Source organism: Rattus norvegicus, chromosome 9 (assembly GCF_021556685.1).
Source record: "Rattus norvegicus strain SHRSP/BbbUtx chromosome 9, alternate assembly SHRSP_T2T, whole genome shotgun sequence".
NCBI lineage: Eukaryota > Metazoa > Chordata > Mammalia > Rodentia > Muridae > Rattus > Rattus norvegicus.
Window position 1 is genome coordinate 38849144 of NC_141542.1, and position 14529 is coordinate 38863672.

The 14529-nt window shown below is 47.2% G+C and overlaps 1 non-coding gene across 1 annotated transcript; it reads left to right on the forward strand.

Annotated features, from left to right (window-relative positions):
- Nucleotides 1-10227: 10227 nt before the first annotated feature.
- On the forward strand, nucleotides 10228-10338 carry LOC120094861 (U6 spliceosomal RNA). The gene has a single exon (XR_015630076.1). It is a non-coding gene; the product is annotated as a U6 spliceosomal RNA (small nuclear RNA).
- The last annotated feature ends 4191 nt before the right edge of the window (nucleotides 10339-14529 follow it).

The window sequence follows — 14529 nt, forward strand, 5'->3', positions numbered from 1 at the left end:
GGGTGGGGAGTCTTGATGTTTTTCTCTCAGTCAGAGCCCTGGGGCAATTGTGTGTGTGTGTGTGTGTGTGTGTGTGTGTCACACACAAGACATATAAGTGTGTGTGTGTGTGTCACACACAAGACATATAATATTTGAAATATAGACTGAGGTGTCTAACAGTCATTACAAAAGCAAAGCTGGTAAGACAGATCATTCATCATTAGATAGTTGATTGGAGCCTTGCTTTTTCTTCTAAGCTATCCTAAAGTATGAAAAGTGAGTTCACCTGAATCCCGCAACTGTTCATGAGACCTTGTCTTAATAAGGGATAAATCCCTTTAATTTCCGGTAAAGCTGCTTGAGGTATATTGCCTGACAGATTCTTTCTCTCGTCCAGCCAAGCTCATGTAGGGCAAACCTACAATAGTTCATCCATTGCTGGCCTGCACACAGCTCCAATCACACTGCCCTAAGTGAATGTGTTGGTATCTCAAAGACACAGCCTGTGTGAAGGTTATCCAGGCTCCCCTCCACTGCCCCACCAGGCCTGGCTACATTGTCAAGAACCGCACAATTCTAAAGAAGGATAAAACGAATCCATTCCCAACAAGTGCTCGCTGACAAAACTTACACTATTACCTTTTTGGCTTCTTCTGGAAAACAAGGACACTTGTCCTTCGCTCTACACCCCCAACCCTCAACCATGAGGCTGTAAGACCTTGAAAGGAGTGGGCTGTGTCTGGAAGAGGGAAGCGTCACTTATACCAGTGACAGACAGAGGCTAAGTGCTGATAACAATGTTGGAAAATGTCCTGGGCGCAATGCAGCAAAATCATTTACTGCTTGGCATACAAAAGTGAATGAAAAATTCCTGTGCTGCCCTGTCCCAGGTCTTCCAGAATCTTCTCCACCCACTAAGAGATCTGTCAATAAATATACACAAAGTATTTTCACATAAAAATAAAATAATTGCCTCCCTAGGAGCTAAGTGGGTATGAAAGCCATGTTTTGAAGCAAGTCTGGTTGAACCTTACCCACCACCATACCCTACCTCCTGGAAGGCAAGGGGCAAAATAGATGTGAGCTTTAGAGCCCCCAAGAAGGCAGAAATTTAGGAACTAGGATGAATTGTTTTCTGCTGTGAAGATTGAGAGATTGAAGGAGAGGGCGGCTGCTCCTGTCTCTGCAAGAAAGGTTTCTTGTATGGGACGGATGCACAACTCACCTGCACCCTTGAGCCCTTGCAGCAGCTGGAGAAGGCGGAGAAAGCAGTGATGCACAAGAGCAGTCCCTCACTCTAGATGCTGTACTGCACAGGCGCACTTTCTAGCTGCGACTCGCCTTAGTGTGTATTCAGCCTAGTCTTCTCAGGAGGTGGTTCCTGAGACGTGGAGTCCTTGATTCCATGTCCTTCTGCTTTCCTCGGCCTAGGGTGCAGCTCTGGAATAATGGAGCCAATACACTATGAACTGGCTGGCTTCTCCGCCAGGCTGTGTTGGCCCAGGGACCGCATGGCTGGAGTCTGCTGCCCCCTCCCGGCCTGCATGATGCTTGCAGCGAGACTCCTTGGTTTAGCTAGACTCCCAGTAAGCCATAAGAATTTTAGGAAAGTAAACACATACACACAGTTTACAAATTGTTTCAATTTTCAGTGGTCGTGGGGACATTCCAAAAGGTGACGTAGTGTGTCCACCGTCAGAATCCTAGTTGATCTGGTTTCATAGCCGCGTGCCCCTTCAGCTAGGTACATATGGGCATAGCATAGAGATCTTGCTCTTACCGTGTGCGATCAGGATATCCAAGTTTAGATGTCCAGGAGCTGTGGCACAGAACTCCAGAGTTGGGAAGCGTGTTTGAATCATGCAGTTCCAGAGAACCAGTTCCCAGAAATGAAACCTGAGTCAACAAATAAACAAACAAAAACCTGTGCCTCTTGGTAAATTCTCACACCCCTCCGTTTTTACTTTCTATGATGAAAATAGTAACTCGATAACTCGGACGAACTCTCTACGGAATAACAGCATCCCCCAACCCCCAAACACACACCCGGTAATTTCGGGGAAGTAATTTGATTATATATTGAGAATTAGGAAATCTAAATTGGTCCCAGGGAATTAATGGGAGAGTCGCAGGAGCACTGGCATCAAGACACAGGGTTGCAGAGTCGTTCCTAGCCTGAAGTGTGCCTATGAATCCTCCTGGCTCTCCGTCCCATACACATATAGCACACCCATCCCTGCCTTCTCTCTCCTCAGACTCATAGAACACGTTCCCTACTCAAAACAACCCCTTTGGAGCACTTTATTATTCCCACCACATGATTGGGTGGATCAGCCCTCTGGTCATGATGATGTGGCGTCTTTGCTGTTGTTTGGTTGGCACTGAGAATTTAAGCACAGCCTCTCTTGTGCACTCTGTAGGACTTAAACACTCCTCCTCTGAGACAGAGCCATCAGCCTCGGCAACTCGGTAAAGAACGGCTCAGAGTATACGCTCTGACATTCTGCTACTAAAGTATCAGAAGATAGGTACAACCTTAACCTTAACACGTTCCCACTCAATGACTCTAACTGAACCCCGGAGAACATCTCCCGGTAGGGCATTTGGGATTCATCTGTCAGATATGTGGAACAGAATTGCTCCTAGGTAGAGGGAACTTATCACCTGAGCTCAAGTCATCAGCTGCCACCTGCTCAGGTAGATGACAAGGGTGGGTCCCAGTGCAGTGAAAGCTTCTACCTTTGCCAGCTTGTAGGGCTGTGTAATAGTTTGAATGAAAATGGCCCCTAAATGCTCATAGGAGTGGCACTATTAGGAGGTGTTGCTTGGAGTGGGCTTTTGAGCTTGAGACACTCAAGCCATGCCCAACGTCACTCTTTCTGATGCCTGTACTTCCTAATGTATAATTCTCAGCTTACTCCCCAGGTGTCTGCCTTGGTGCCACCATATTCCCTGACATGATGGCAATAGGCTAAACCACTGAACCATAAGCCAACCCCGGTTAAATGTTTTTCTTTATAAGAGCTGCTGTGGTCATGGTTTCTCTTCACAGCGATAGAAACCCTAACTAAGACAGGCTTTCTGTTCATACTCCATAATAAGAGAGATGCCCACTTCAATATGGCCTCAGAGTGTTGGCATGCCGGAGAAATACATAAGATTTTAAAGGAAGCTCAGTTTATGAATATCCCATAGTGTAAGAAATCTGGGGTATGTATTCCAGTATAGTTTCAAAGCAACGTAGGTACAGGTGTATTTTAAACTATCTGTGATGGGATTGCGTGTGGTCCCTGGTGACAGGAGACACATAGTAGTGCTACTGTGGTCTGATGTGTGCTTCCCTAATGGAAATGGTGAGACTAAGTTGGAGGCTAGTGAAAACAGAAATTTCTTCATTCTGCTTGACTCTCATTCCTGGTTCTGATCCTACAGCAGATCCTAGAGGAAAGCTGACAGGTTCTATGGTAATGCTTGTTTCCATAGGTGGAGTACGGAAAGAAATGGTGGGAGGGAGAGGCAGGTCAGCAGTCCGTCTGTCCAGCCCACTAATCAGTCAGGACATCCTGAGTTATTCTTACTGGGTCCTAAGCCTGGTTCCCAACAACCAGAGAAACTCAGAGTGCCTCAGGTCTTCCAGGTCTATCCTGCTTTGGGAAGATTTATTTCTAAAGAGTCAAATCTCAGGGATTTATTGACATTAAAGGACAACAAAAGCAAAGTCTTCACTCTTTCCTTTCTTGTCCATATGGCAACTTCTGCTCACCAGGAAGAGAGGTGTTGAATAAGCATGTGTGTGTACAGTGTACAGAATATTAATATTTACTTAATTTTTGAGACAGAATTTCACTCTGTAACCCACACTGACCTGGAATTCACTATGTAGCCCAGGCTGGCCCCAAAGCCACAGGAATCCTTTCTGCCTCAGCCTTCCAAGGGCTGAGTTATAAATGTGAACCATCAAGTCTGAGTTATGACCTATTTTAAAATTACCATCTACTGCCTGCTTCGTGTTGTACATATTAATGCACATGTGTACAATTAAACGGGATATAAAGGGGAATGCCAATAGTTTATGATTAATTAATAACCTTCTTCTATATTCAGTTTTAAAACTGTGAAGTATTTCCAGGACACAGTATTTCATTTGGTGATGGTGGCACACACCTTTAGCCTCAGCACTTGGGAGGCGAAGCAGCTGGATCTGTGAGTTTGAGGCCACCCTTGTCTCTGGAGTGACTTCTAGGACAGCAAGGACTACACAGAAAAACCCTGTCTCTAAAAACCCGAAGGGGAAAAAAAGAACAATATTTTCATGGTTATTTTCAATGATACTTCTAACAACTGCCTGTAGCCCTGAGGACATTTATTTTCACATAGGAGGTCTTAAAAGGGAATAGAGTCAGGAGTGGAATTCATTCTGCCTGAAGCTCTGCTCTCCTCAAGCCGGTGTTGCACAGGTCCCAGGTCAGTGCAGTGCTCTGGGATTAAGCCATTTATCCTGACTAAGGAAGCGTTTGAGCTTGAATTCTCACGACGCTACCTCTGAATAACAGCAAGGTTTTAGATCACACACACACACACACACACACACACACACACACACACACACCCTACGATGTATCCCATACTTGCCTGATAGAGCAAGTTTGTGCCAGCCAGGTCCTTTCCATCAGTAAGCTTAGCACAGAGGCTCCATTTCTCAAATGCCCTTCACTGTGACGCTCTTCCAAAGCCCATTGGTGTCACCTCTCACCATTGTTCAGCGAGTTCCTCTGGGGGTGACGATTTCTCCTGAGTGGACCTTGATTTTGAGTTGGAAAGAGAACAGTTTGGAGGTTTTGTTTGCTTGTGTGCTACCTAGCTAAGCCTTCTTTGTGCTGGGCTTAAATATACACAGTGATCTTCCAAGTGTGGGCGCAGACCTGTATGAGCACCACTTGAGGGAGATTAGAAGAGCAGATCCTCAGGCCCTACTCCAAAGCCAGTGACTCTGGAACCCTGGATGTAGGGTCAGTGCTCATGTCCCCAGCAGCTCTAGTGCAAGAAGCTTGACAGTCTGTGCTACACTTGATCCTACACAACACACACACACACACACACACACACACACACACACACCACACACAGACTCTTCTTCCAAAGTCACTTCTAAGACCCAGTGTAATCTCTTAACTGTGATTGCCATCAGTATAAGAAAATTAAGTACAGACTTTCAGAATGTCTCCGCACAGACTAAAGACTCTCATTACCAAAGAGAGGAACAGGGGTGGACAGCAAAGAGTGACTGGACCAAAACCATCCTGAAAGCCAGCAGCAGAAACACTGAACCTGGCATCTCCATGTCTGATATGTGGAGCTTGTGGTGGCTTCATCTGGGCTATAATAAGCTTTGGCAGCCTTGCCTTGTCAGCTCTTGCCACTCCCATGGGCCCACGTCACTCTGTGCCTGACATTTCCCACATCTTGAGGGCTCACCTTCAAGTTCATGTGGTTACCTTCAGGGACTTTTTGCAGAGACTATGACCCAGTCACACATGGCCTGGCTTCTGCAGCCTTTCTGGTGATGGGGAAAGGGAATGAAAATCTATAAGACAGGATCAGAGTCTGGACGTGAGTGTTTAGGGCTATGTAAGAAGTCTTCACAGAATACTATTCTCCACAGATTTCGGGGCAGGACATGTTCAGGAAGAGATGTGGAGGAGGGTACTAAAAAGAGGAAAGCCATGTTTGCCCTTCCAAAGCGTTCCTCATTAAGCATAAACCCAGGAGAAATGCAGTTGTGAAGGGCATCGTGTAGAGCCTTTTCTGCCTTCCTCTGTGGTACTAGCGTCAAGTTTCACAAATGACTTTCATATGTCCTTGATCTTACCCTAATAACCAAAAAAATAAATACCTTTTGCTCAAGCTGCATGTTTTTCATCCCTAGTCCCAGATCAGCCCTAAGTAGGGAACCTTTCAAATGGAGTGGCAGTTGTATAGCCTTGAAAGGGAAGCTAAGACACAGACAATAATCTGCTTCTCTCATCAAAATCCATCTGAAGTCCAGAGCTGTTGTGTCTGCTGCCCCTTAAGTCACAGTAAATCATTTACCTATGAGAGACAGCAGGGAGACATACAGCACAGCTCTTTGAAGTCAGCTGGGAAGATGCCTACAGCTCCTGTGTTTTCCTTACCTGGCCAGATGGTGTTTTTATCCTTTGCTCTTCCAGCAGGGGGCGCCAACAGGCACTGGCAGGGCTTATGAGTTGGCCACCATCGCCAATTACAGCTGAGATTCAGGGCCCTGAGTCTATGCCTGAGGATAGAGGAAAAAATAGAAACAACAGAAGCCTGAACAGGCCTGTCTGGCTGGTCTACCAGCCATAACCATGTGTGATCAGTCAGAATGGCTTAGGCAACGCCTGGTAAAGGGCTGTGTCCCTCAGACCTCCTCTATATTCTTACAGCAGGCAGTGACCTGCAGCCCTCTCTGGAGCAGCACCCTTCTAGAACTTGCCATTCCTGTGCGAAGTGCCAGCCATCACTCACTGGGTTTGCTTTGTTTCTGCAAATCGATGGCCATCACAAGGCTGTGTGACTAGACGTGCAGTAGATTCCTCTGGTATCTACAACTTCTGTCTTTCAGCACTTATCAAACCATTTGCTTTCTGGCATCAATTGCTTCAGTCTTTCAGCATTATCAAACAATTCTGGTGTCCGAAGCCCTGGCTTTGGCTAGCAAGGGCTCACGTGGCCCCTATGTCTCCTGAGCCTGACTCCTTAAGTTCCGTCCACAGGAGCGAATGGATCACTTGTGGGTATAGTGACTGATGCAGAGGGAGAGATGAGGGATGGGTAACAAGGACAGCTTCCTTGTAGCAGTGAATAGTTAATCTGTTTTGAGCTCCCTCCTCGTGGGTGATCGAGCCTCTAGCCACCCACCAGAGTTCTCTGGATTCTTGAATGAAAGACACACACACACACACACACACACACACACACACACACACACACACACACACACACAGAGCTAATTTTGATACGCCTTACTTGCTCAATGGTTGGACACTTGTAAACATCCCCGGGGCTAGAACAGACTCCCCTCCGGTATTCCCCAGTTAACAACTTTTAAAAACTCTATTTCCTTTCTGCTACCCCAGACCCAATCAGGAGAGTGGACACTAGGGCTGCTTTCCCGGTTTCTTACATGTGGCTGGGCCTTTAAGTCTGTCCTCTTTGTTTCCCTGTTATAGTGAAGGAGTTAAAATAAAAACTTCATAAAAACTACAAAAGAACAGCAGATAAGGGGACAGGACAGAACGGGCCTGAGACATGCCCGGACAAGCCTAAAAACAAGGTCGAGGGATTGTTCCCGGAACTGGCTAGCCACTACCAAACTCCCTGCTCTACAAATAAAGATACACTCTCCTGCATTGTGAACACTCCAGCCCGCACGTACTGCTTGCTGATGAGACCTTGTACCCATTTCCCTGGCTGATATATAAATCAACCAATCAAGTATAACCACGCTGAATCCCCTTACCTTCCCCTATAAAAAGCCTTAAATTTCGAGTCTTGGGGTCGACTCCTCTGTCTCCTGTGTGAGATACGAGCCGTCCCAGAGCTCTGATAATAAACTGCCTCGTGTGCTTTACATCAAGAGCCGGTCTCTCGAGTTTCTTGGGGGAGTACAATCCCGAGACTGGAGTGGGGTCTCCCCAGAGGGGGTCCTACAATAGGAATTCTGTCCTTCTTCCCCCTCAGTCCCTTGCCTGTGCAATCTAAAAGTCATGCCTCTGTTTCCTTGCCCAGCCACTGACTGTATGGAAATGCCATATTGCCAAGTGAAGCCAACCAGAGAAGGGACCTGGCCATTAGAACCAACTCCCAACACTTCCTGACCTCGAGGGGCTCCCAAATGTCACCCAGTTTGTCCTGGTAGCTCGCCCACTGCTGTTTATAAAGTTGGGAAGCAGGTCTTTTGCATTGCAGAGGTCACGGAGCATACATAGTCGATGCCTCAGGCTCTGGGGATGCAGAGACCTGTGTCCTGGTCCTCAGTGCCTGTCACAGAGCATAAAGTCTTTGCCTTCTGAATATTTTGTCCTCAAATTTGTCTAAAATGGCAGTAAAGACAACTGCTAAGTGGAAAAGTACAGGTTTATCTGTTAACTTGAAAGCAGAGAACTAGTTTAAGGGCCTTACTTTGTCGGTTATGAGGAAAAAATAAAGCACTGTGTATTAAGGCCTTAGCACAGGGAGCATTTAGCCAGTGTCTCATAAGCAGTTGTGCTGTTTTTCTTATCACTTCATAACAACAGGCAGCGAGTCTTCCCAGGAAACCTGGCCTTCAGGTCTACATCTGACAGGAACTCTTCTTGCCAGCCTGGGTTTCCTCACTGTCAAATGCGGACAGCACTGTCGGGCCTATGGTGACATATTGAGGAACACTCATCCAATGGTAACTCTGTGGCAGGTGTTGTGAAATACAGTGTATCAGCTGGGGGTACCTAGCAGGCCGATCCTAAAGTGTCCCCCGAGAAATCACACAGTGCAAAAGACCTGGCATAAAGGGGGACGGGTAGAGACAGATAAACTGGAGCAGAGCCATGAGAGCAAAGAAGTGGGGGACAGTGAAGGACAGAAAACAGGGCAGGAGGCAGGAGAGAGAGGTTGGCTGAGAACATGTGGGAGCAGAGAGAAAAAGGATGAAGGACAGAGTGTCTGTACTGGGGTGGCAAGCAGTCCTTTTTTGGTTTTACTTATTCACTTTATAACCGGCTCACTGCCCCTCAGAGTCTGAACCACCAACCAAAGAGCACACATGGGCTGCACCTGGGCCTCCCCACACATATGTAGCAGATGTGTACCTTGGTCTTCGGGTGAGTCCCGAACAACTGGAGCAGGGCTATTCCAAAAGCTGTTGCTAGCAGTCCTCTTAAACATTAACCAGCCGCACCTGGTGGAAATGGTGGCAGGTGATGACATAAGCTGTTGCTAGGTACCTGAGAGGAGTCTGTTGGAATCACCTGCAAGCTAACATTAGGCACTGTTGTAATCTTTTTTATTTTTTAAATACTAACTTATTTAACCCTTGCTTCATCCCAGCTTTGTGCAGGTGAGAACTGAGGCACAGGGATCAGGGGTTCAAAGGTTTCAGAGAAGTGATTTGAGAAAGTCATCTGGATGAATCATTGAGGAGTTAGGAATTTACTCTAAAAAATACTATGGTCAGGCAAACGGATAACAGTGATGGGGGGCTCTAAGGAGAGGAGAGAGTGGGAGGTCTACCCGATACCCTTCTGACGATGTGTGCACATGCCCTTCTAATGATGTGTGCACATACCCTTCTGATGATGTGTGCACATGCCCTTCTGACGATGTGTGCACATACCCTTCTGATGATAGGTGCACATGCCCTTCTGACGATGTGTGCACATGCACTTCTGACGATGTGTGCACATGCCCTTCTGACTATGAGTGCACATACCCTTCAGATGATGTGTGCACATACTCTTCTGACGATGTGTGCACATACCTTTCATATGTTGTGTGCCTGTACCTGCACTAAAAAGGAGGTGGTAGGAAACAGGATGTGTAGCCACCACTACCATTGTCCATGAAAAGTCCCTTTGGCACCTAGAATTTCTTTAGCTAGGGGACTTACAGACAATTTCTCAGTGGAGAGTCTGTGTCCATAAAAGGGATCCTGCTGCAAGCGTTGCACTCAGAATAGTAACTGGATCTAACATGACATCCCTACAAGGGTCAAGCCGCTACTAACACATGGAGCTGGAATCCTGAACCAGACAGATGCCTGGTATGTGGCTGGGGTTGCATTCGTTTAATCACAGAGCTAGGGTGGACAGAGGCAGGCAGATCTCTTTGAATCCAAGGTCGGCTTCGCTCTGTACCAACTACCAATACAGTCCATATTGAGATCATGACGTAAACAAACAAACAACAAACAAGCAAGCAAACAAAATATCCACCCACCACCACCACAATCCCCAAACCAATCCATGCAGCCAGCCCTGGAGCTTGTGTTCTTGCCCTTGTTACTGGGAAGCCCCAAATAACGCAAAGATTCTGGCTGTGCCTGGAGACCGGGGCCACTGAATGACATCTGGAATCACTCCATGACAGATTGAGACTCCTTTCTCAGCCTCTTGCCATTGGTTCTCCAGCAGCTGTGGGACTGACTGGAGTAGCACGTCAGTCCTTCTTGTGACGGGATCCTGAGGTGGAGATGCCAGGGGATGAGACGTGCTCACGTCGGGGCAGCACGTATATTAAAATTGGAATACAAGACAGAGAAGATTATCATGGCCCCTGTGCAAGGATGACACGAAAATTTGTGAAGCGTTAAAAAAAAAAAAAAAAGCTGGGAGGAAGGGTGGAAGGCCTTGAAGAAGCTTTGTCTTATGCCCAGAAAACTTATTAATAAGAACAGCACTGCATCACTATTTCCAGGGGAGAAATGGGGCAGAGTTGGCAGGCTCCATTGTACAATGGGACGAAGTCCGGAAGTGGGAGGCCAAGCAAACAATGTTGCACAAAAGGAACCTGAGGAATCTCAAGGCCTGTCCCAGCACACAGCAGCCTTGGGCCTGATAACTTCAGTCTCTTCAGGGACAAGCTAAGTTGATTCCGTCAAGGCCATCGGTTTAGCCCCAGATGACTCTTGCCAAGCTTGCTCCTGAGCAAGGACACAGAGCTAGGCTTCTTTGTCCTTTCCTCAAGGCCTCTGAGAAAGACTTGGATGGGGTGGGCTAAGTGGATTTTGTTATTTATCCCATTTGATTTCTTTCCCCTCTTTCTGAACTTTCCCAAGCCACCCACAGTTCCTTGGGTTTCAGAAGCCACAACCTAACTGATGATCATCTTAAACAAAGGACTGAAACCAATGCCTGAGCACGGGAGAGCTGGTTGGCATCAAAAAAGCTCTCAGTGGCTAGGGTAATGATCAGCTAGACCAACACCACCAGAACCCTGTCTTGTAGAGCTCCAATCCTTGTCCCTGTAATGCTGAGACAGTTTGTAGTTGGCTTTTAGGTCACCGGACCTCTGTGCTTTCTGATGTCACATCATGAATAAAGGTCCTTTCCCAGTTTCATGGCCCTTGTCCCAGTTCCTCAGGACAGGTGGCAGAGCCTAGAGCATTAGACTCCCTGATTTGGGAGTTTTTACCCTAACTTGATCTCAGAGGGAGAGCTGATAGCCTAGCTAGGGAAGTCACTCGGAGGGCACCAGAGACAGGGGTGGGTGTGTGGATAGGGCCACAGACACATGAGAGGTGACTCTGAGTGATGAAGCACACAGAGTGTCACCTGGTGTGTGAGTCTGTAGCTGAATGCAGCGGGTCTGCATCATCATGGAGACTGAAGATGCCCAAGACAAGCAAACAGACAAGAGAAAGATTTCTTCTCTGCTGGCGAGCGAGTAGCAGAATTATTTCCAAATTACCATCTTCCTCAGACCAAGGAAGTGTGGAGCTCTCATCCAAGCAGACTTGTGCATCATCTCGTAAGAGAGCACTTGAGGCATGGGCCATGCTCTACTCTTCAGCCCACTTAGAAGCACTGCCCTGAGCTGTCTGTTCCAGGCCTGCCAGTATGAAGTCAAACAGTCCTCTGAGGGGGCAGTGAGGATGATTTCAGGAAGGACTGAAAGAGGACTCAGAGACCAAAGGGAATGGTGCTGTCCTCTATGGAAGACTTACACACGGCGTGGCAGTAGTTCTGAGGCAAATGGTGCCCACTTGTCTGGGTTGCAGGCTGCCTGGGCCTTGCTCAGCTGGGAATAACTAGGCTCTTTCTTTGAGCCGTACATTTCATGTGCCTTGGAGAGAAATGGATGCCAATGTCAGGGCAGCCGGAGAAGAGGAGGCCTGGAAGTTGCGAACGATGGTGGAGTGTGGGGAGCTGAGAAGTTGTTCAGAGGAACGAGCCCACAGCACAGTACAGTGGAGCAATGGTTGCCAGCCAGCTCCAGGACAAGGCCAGGAGGACACAGTGCCTTGTGGTTCAGTGTGCTGTCAGGTGAAACTACAAGAGCACAGTGCTAATGTTCAAGCCTAGCAAAAGGAAACAACCCTCTTCATTACACACACTCACGTGCACACACACACACACAGACACACACACAGACACACACACACACACACACACACACACCACATCAATGTAAAAATCACACCTCAGGAACAGTATCTGCAACAATTTCTGATGAGACTGATAGAAACCTGTTTCATTTTTCTATGAGATACTGAGCAGATGTCAGTTCTCGCACATCTGCTCAGACCAGATACTGATAATGTTACCAGGGATGCTAAGCTGTAGATAGCATCTGTGCTTTATCTCTGCCAAGCCCCCATCTTGTCCAGACCTATCCCCCTTCTCTCTCTTCAATATGCCTTTCCCCCTTGTATTTTATTTCTATCTCTCACCGTCACAAATACCTCCCTCCCCCATACACCTATGCCCTGTGTCTTTTACAGGAACCACATTGAAAAGGTGAGAGGTTGCTACAGAATTTCCGGGGGCAGTGTCTTGTGAAGACATTGTGAGCAGAGACTGGCTGCCTGAATCATGAGAAGGAAATATTTTTATCTGTCTCCACAATCCTAATGCAACCCATGCAAAAAAATCTTCTCCTGCCCATTAGCAAGAATCCATCATAAAGGGAGAGTTCTGAATTCCTAATGGATGTATAAAGTTAATGAAATTGATGTTGTATCCTAAGCACAATGAATCCGAATGTGAGGTTGTATTTCACAGTCCTGAGGACATGCCCGTGGGTTCCTTAACCTCCTCTCCCATTAGTTTTGTTTACCATCTTTGTTTTGCCTGTGCTGTACATTAGGGAATAGCTGGTGACTAAGGCACACAGATAGAAAGCTGTAGTCCTGCCTTTCAGGGTCTCAAACCCATGGCAAAACACCCTTGGACGCAAGCTTATCCGTCAAATGTTGCTCCTAGGCGAAACAACAACCTTCGGACTCTTTCACCTTTTAAAGGATGTGTGGATTTTTTTCTCCTTGTGTTTTCTTCCTGATTCTCATCTTTCCAAATATCTTTCATGGGGAAAGATTTTCACCACATGTGGTTTTGAGACTGAAGCATATTTTGGAGATTGGAGCGACAGAGAAGGAAAGGGAGAGAGGGAGAGGGAGACGACTAGCAAAGCAGGCAAAGGGTTGGAGAAATGGCACGGTTGTTAAGAGTTGTTAAAAGTTATTGAGTGATCTCGAGGAGGACGTGGGTTCAATTCCAGGCACCCACACAGGAGCTCACAATGATCTGTAACTCCAGACCAAGATCCAAGGGGATCGGCACCCCTCTCTGGCTTCTGTGAACACTGCACCCATACATTGTACACACACACACACACACACACACACACACACACACACACACACATACACACACGTAGGCCTTAAAGCCAAAAATAAATGCGTGTGATTATTAACAAGAGGTAGGGAGAGGCTTGTAAATTGGTTCACAGTCAGAGCAAGAAGAAACACCTTGAAATGTAACAGTGACCTAAGAGCAGACATATGCAGTTAGCTCAGAGATGGAAGGAGTTCCTTTATATTCGCACTGCACTTTGCAGGTCCCCTGTTGTGGTAAAAAAGAAAAAGCCGTGCAACCAGTTCCAGTGCATATCTGGATGGTGCTCTCTTGCTAGTTTCAGGTTCCGCTGTCCATAGGAAGTAGCGCTTATTTATCTCAGTGGCTCCGTGCTGGCCCTCATGGTACTATCTAACCCTGGGCGGTCGGTGAGCCATTCCTGCGTGGCACCTTGCCACACTGCTTTGCTTTCACTCCCAGTTCCCTTGGCCGGTTGTTACCATGCCAGGCATACACGTCCCAATTCCATGGCAGGCTTGGTGCTTCTCTTGGATTCAATTAGGTCACCACATGAAAGAACACACCACACAATAATCTCTGACCCAATCGATAAGATATAATTTTCCCATCTAGACAGCCCAAAATCCCGCACACGCCCATCCCTTAAAAATATTCATTCAACCTGTGTCTATGTGCAGAGAAGAATCTTAACACCTGCCGCCATGTTCTCCCAGCTCCTTCTCCTCTCGTTCCCCTCTCTCCTTCTAAAACCTCTGTTCCTGCCTCCCTTCCTTCTCATCTAATGACAGACCCTGTTTTATCTTGTCTGCCTTCCCCTGCATAATGACATCAACTTACGCCCTGCGAAGGAGGAAGGCAGTGATTGCCAGCTTCTTCCTGTAGCTGTTCGGAGACACATGGATGACCAGGGGCCACATCATGAGTGGGTGGCTCAACCTGGACTCTGGAATTAGATGGCCACACTGACAGCATTCATCTCTCTGTCTGCCTCCCAACTGCGTCAGGAATGTGAGTAGCTGTTCGTATCCTTGACAGATGAGCTAAAGCTACTCTCACGAGCATACCTTCCCTGCAGAGTGGACTGTATCCCCAGAGTGTAAGCCGAAAAAGAAACCCATTGTTCTCCAAGTCACTTTCCACAGGTGTTTTTGCCAGAGCAGAAGGAACATGGCTGTGTGAGCTCTCATTCAGTGCC